This window comes from Phallusia mammillata, chromosome 1, assembly GCF_965637545.1.
Source record: "Phallusia mammillata chromosome 1, kaPhaMamm4.hap1.1, whole genome shotgun sequence".
Taxonomy (NCBI): domain Eukaryota; kingdom Metazoa; phylum Chordata; class Ascidiacea; order Phlebobranchia; family Ascidiidae; genus Phallusia; species Phallusia mammillata.
Window position 1 is genome coordinate 19,522,850 of NC_137252.1, and position 6,230 is coordinate 19,529,079.

Consider the following 6,230-nt stretch of genomic DNA (forward strand, 5'->3'; position numbering starts at 1 on the left):
AGTTATCAAATTTCAGAGAAGCACATGTTTCGTTGCGCCAGTGGACACACATGTGTCGTACCTCTAGGGATCCACCATCGATCCACAAAAGCATGCGATTAATTTAAATCCAAAGTAGAAGCTCTAACTGATGCGAATAACACTCGCATTAATCGCCAGTGCAAACATTCTTGCTTCAGGCTATTTTAACATACCGAGGCATACAACACCTTCTTTTGCAAAACTTGTTAATTTTATTGATCAAAAAACACTTTAGTGTTCGTTCGACATCAGCGACAATAGTCATTCCAATCTTATGACAGGTTGTAGCTGCCGTGCGAATAACAAGACATGACGAAAAAGGTAGATGATTTGGGCGAGTGATTTGTCACGCTTTTCGACGCAGTTGGTTTCCTCAGGTGCCACTTTAAACCGACGGCCTTGTTTACCGGTTTAATCTCAGGAATTTGTCTTGCTAGCGCTTATGCGACATTGCAGAGAATTTGTAAAAGTACAACATTTCATGTGAGAATGACACAAGTTGCAGTCGAAACGTCATGTTCTATACATATATATTGGCTTGTTTGTTTCTTGTTAGAATCTCTAAACCCGTGAATTGTGTACCTGTAAGTATACAACATGTTTTCAACTATTAACGTGACGAAGTGTGCATACTTCACCTTTGTGATCGAATCACATTTTTTATAAAAATATTAAATGGAACGCAGCTATATTCAATTTAACACGTTTTCCAATTCAGTATGCGACATCCAGAAGAAAAACGCGCAAATCCCTTGTCTCGAGTGCCTTCATAATGCGATGTTATGAATCATGTCATAGTTCATAATACCAGCAGAACGTATGTTCACGTATGACGTCTACATGCAAAAAAAATTTGAACGCGAGAGAAATCAAATCGCATATGGATAGAAATAATATCGACATGAAATTAAAATGCAAGTGTAAGCAGCACCAACTATGGGGAAAAGCCTTACAGGCCCCGACTTATAATCGATGGCCAAGAAATGCTTTTTATTAGTGATATACCGAATCGGCTAAATTTCGAAACCGAATATTCGGCGGTTTTGCCGAATAAATGTCACGCGAAGTCGTATCCTACGCCAGTGGTCGGCAACCGCCGGTCCGCGGCCCTGGACCGGTCCGCGAGAAGTTCGTTACCGGGCCGTATAATTTTTGAGGTTAGATGCTATAAAACATTTGCCCATGTATCCCGGGGATGATAAACTAATTTAGGCGTTTTTATTGATAAATATTTGTAGTTTTTGAAAAGCCGGTCCGCGATAAAATTTTAGTTTCAAAAACGGTCCGCAGTGCAAAAAAGGTTGCGACCCCTGTCCTACGCGTTTGACATGAAAACAAAAGTTTATCTACCTGGCTATTAGTACAGAATGGTTGTGTTTCGTCATTATTTTGGTTCTGTAGGGTTTAACATTGCCTCAAGCATGATTTCCAACCCGACAATGAACTAAGTTACTGATTTTTTGTCTGCAGTTGGAAAAGCGATATTGTGTTAAAAAATATAATGATTGACGCGATTTTCGTTGGTACTAAGCAGAAAAGACACGGTTCGTAAAAGATTCGGTTTCGGCCGAATCGCAATAAATTATTCGGCCGAAACCGAATCTTTGCAAAAGTGGCCGATTCGGCCCAAAAAATTCGGCAAACCGAATATTCGGTACATCTCTACTTTTTATCCCATATGCATTTTCTTGGGGAACTATCGGGATTTATATAAACGGTAAAATATTTCTTTATCCCAAGTATACAAAAATTATTCCTGTTCTGCAAAATATTTGTTTTGTAGGCCTATCTCTATTTACCCGCGTGGTTTTAGTGCATGGTTTAAAAAGGTTAATAACAACGCACATGGTATCAAACCGGCGTAAACAACAATTGGTGTAGGTAATGAGTATATACACTGAAAGGTACCAGCTGTCATGAATACATACACCCCTCGAGGTTATACCTGCTGCGTACTACAGTGTTCTCCGTTTGCGTCATAGCCTGAACGTCCGACCTCAGTTCCCAATAGACACCACTATTGAAGGTTTTTACTAGCATTTTACAAGGCCCACAACTGTATTTTGAAACAAAGTTGGGATTTAGTCTGGATTAGCGCAAGATGGGAGTCCATGTCAAAGTTATCCAGAAATCTTCATTTTTCTCATAAAAAGGAATAACAGAGACAAGGTGTAATGCGAGCATTAGAAAAAAATAGTATTGGGTAACATACAAAACAGGGAACGTCAGTATAGTGAGGCATTGAGCATAGCTACTATACTGCATCACAACTCACGTCAGCCCAACATTTAGATAAATTTCGATAGGTAGCGCAAAGAGCTGAGAATTATCAATTTGGCAGCTACCGAGGGATTGGGTTGGTAAGTAAGTTTTTAAATATTTTACACGAGAACTACGTTTGTACTTATATACATTTTCGCATTTCGCTCAGTAACGGGACTTTTTAGCCGTGTATTTGTGCACAAATTTCACGGTGCTGCCCAAACGTAGATGGCTAGGGGCCACTATAGAATGATCCACTAACTTTAAAACTGTCTTGCCTCAAATAACATCTGAAAATGCCGTCAAACCAGTGGTAGGCTTCAGCCGGTTCGCGCTGGTTCTATAGAACCGTCTTACGAAGTTTTATGAGATCAGCGAACCGGTTAGCATTACTGGTTAATGTCAATATACTTTTGGTAAAAGAACTGACTGAAAAATATGACGTTTGTGATAGAACTGGCTGACAAAAAAATGAATCCCACCACTACGTTAAACCATCAGCAAATTAACATTCTCTTAGTTTATGTAGGCTAGGTCTACAACTCTACATAAACGTCTTTAAAGAAACATTTTTATCAAAAAGTCATGCAAATATAAGTTTATGCTGCAAATGGACTGGGGTTTATAAATGGTAAAAAGCAACAATTAACTATACTTACTACTTGCAAGTTGTTCTCGTTTTCCAGAACAAATAACCTCGATAAAGCTCATACAATAGGATCATAGATATTATGTAATGTTTTATAATATCTATGATAGGTTGGTGTATTTTTGCTCATTTGATTGACTATCACTTATTTTTTTTTTTAATATTTTTAAAAAAAAGTTAAATTAGCCTGAAATCTAATGTAACGGTTTCGCGCCAAAGTCGCAAATTTTCCCAGGACCTGTTATTTTGCCATTTTACTAACCGTATTTGGACGATTTGCCACACTACGTGTGGCTCACAATGAAGGGCCTGTTATAAGCGGTAGAACTACAAACTGGAATTTGGCTTGCGCCCGGTGTGGGAATTTCTGGTAGGTGGCGCAACGGAGCATAGGCGTTTATGGTGCTCACTCAGCAATTTGGGTTTATGGTAAGAATGATTGCTGAGTGAGCACCATAAACGCCTATGCTCCGTTGCGCCACCTACCAGAAATTTCCACACCGGGCGCAAGCCAAAGTCCAGTGTTAGTAGCTCTACCGTTATAAGCGAGGGCGCACTACATTTTTATGTCATATCAATACTATTTCAAGACGCATGCTTTTTGATATGCTTCGCGTTCAAAATTTTATTTGCCTATTGGCTTTGAACGTCAGCATATACTCTGGTAGGTACAATTATTATTGACAAATAGTTGTACTATAAATATAAAGATGTGTTATTAATAGGGCAATTATTTTTTGACCTAAAAAACGAAAAATTTTGACCTACAAATTGAAAATTTTGACAAACTTTGACCTTAAAGAACTTTTTTTGGACAAAATTTTGACCTATGAAGAATTCAAGTAGTTAAATTACGCATTATCGTTCAAAAAGTTAAAATATGGCTAGGCTAATCTAACTAGAGCGAAAGAATGTGCAAAAGTCTAACAGAAGGGCAAAAACCAATACATTTGTATAAACGAAAGATACGTGAAGTATCTAAAGCAAAACCAAAGCAAGAGCTGCACCTAACCTGCAGCTGCCGTAAAATGACTTGGGACCTACCAAAATTTTGCACGTTTTGAGGTGTGTTGAGCATCACGCCATATCAAGTTATCAACCTAATTGTTTCACTCACTTGATGGTTTATGATTCGCAATAATTGGGGCAATGGGCCAATTACAACAGTATAAAGTAGGCTACAAGGTGTAAAACGAACAGTTTGCTGGCAGTGCAACCTCTACAACACCACGACAATGCAGTTTCTAAACAATTTTAACTCTGTAAACAATTTTGACTTTGTAAACAATTTTGACAATTTTTGACCTATTCTAAAAATTTTGGCAAAATTTTAACTTTTTTTTCAAAAAAAAGTCAAAAAATATTTGCCCTAGTTATTAAACAATAGTATAAGAAAAAACATCAGAAAAACGACTTAGGCTACATTGGAGGGCGGCTTTCATTATTTTTTGACACCTTTAACGTGCGGCGTACAATCGAGGGCGACTTATAATCGAGCATAGATAGTAGATACTACATACCCAAGATATAAAGCAGATTTCTATGTTTCTCTGTGAACCAATTAGACTCAGCAATTATTCTTACCATAAACCCAAATTGCTGTAACAGCACCATAAACGCCTATGCTCTTTTGCGCCACCTACCAGAAGTTCTTAGGCCTGGGGCCAGCCCAAGCTCAATGTTAGTAGCTCTACCTACAGTTGTCACACTGATCACTTTTTTTTTTTATTGCGCATAAACATCACGACAAAAAGACGATTATAACGAGCAAACACATATAGCCATTAGCGCAGGTGGGCATTCCACTTCACTTTATATTTCCACATAGTATCATTTTTTCGAGAAACAAATTTTTTGAAAAACCTTTGGCCTCAGTTTTTGAATCTTACTTTTGTAAATAACAAATCTAGCAATCAAAAGCAAGCAGTTAATCAAGTTCAAAAAACCTTTTTCAAAGCATTCAGTGTGGATTCCAAAGAGTTTTATACAATTGTTAAGGTCGATTCGATTACACATGGCACTGTCAATCCAGGCACTTACGCTTTCCCAGTATACCTGGACATGAATACAATCACAAAATAAATGGTACATGGTTTCTCTGCACACACCACAAAATGTGCACACATCAGCCTCCGCAATCCCAAATCCATAAAGCCTATCGTTTAGAACAGGGGTTCTTAAACTGGGGGGCGCGCCCCCCTAGGGGGGCGTGAAGGGTTCGCAAGGGGGGCGCAGCACAATCTGGCAGCAAAGTTTTCACTTGCAAACAATTGTAAATTAATGCATTGGAATTATGTCGGCGCTGATTTCGAACTTATTGTTTAAAGTATAAACGCTTCAATACTCTGAAATGGATGTCCAGTTGTATTAACCAAACTTTTCCCACTGCGGGCCGCCGCATAGTTTACATGCCCTAGTGCCATCTTCTCAAACTTAGCCCATGAGGCGATTTTTATATGGGCGCCAAGATATGGTCTTTTTAAAACCCCATTTAAAATCTCTTAAATTGTATAGTTAGTCTCATCTTACAAGGAATGCTTGTATATTATGTCATAAGTGACACAATAAGGCAATTGTTTGCGCACAATTAACACCTTTTGTTTTGTCTGTGACATAATAAACTGGGTTTGGATCAATCCTGGGCGTTGCAATCCTTTGAGAGTCGGTAATATTAATTTTACATGTCGTAACAGTAAACTTTCGTAAGGAGTAGATTAAGTTTTGACAGTAACAAAGCTATCAATACGATTTGGCAAACCAAAAATTGGATCGCGAGCCGGATGAAATGACCTCGCAGGCCGTAGTTTGGTGACCCCTGTACTATATAGTCGGTTGTACATTCTTTATTTGTGCGCAATTTCGCATTAGAGATTGCCCTGACTTTGAGCGAATCAACGATTTCTGGGCAACATATGCGTAGTTTAAAAGAATACTGGCAACGTGTCTCTGTGTTCGCAAAAGCCTACTTTTTCGCAACTTATCAGTGTTGAAGTGGCTTTTCCAACGTTCGGAACTAACTTGACAGTAGCTTAAAGGGGACCTACCATGTATGTTGTTTCCGAAAAACAAGACAAGCATCATTAGTGCTAATGTTTTTTAGGGGGGGCGTGAGAATAAATAATTAGTGTAAAGTGGGGCGCGACCGAAAAAGTTTAAGAACCCCTGGTTTAGAACAATGGCTCTTAAATTGAATTTAATTTGGAAGGAGCGCAGTCTAGTTTCCATTGTACATTCGTGCAAGTTTTTGTAGATATCTGACCAGTTTAGGGGCGCCCCTTGTAGAATTAGTTCCCATTTT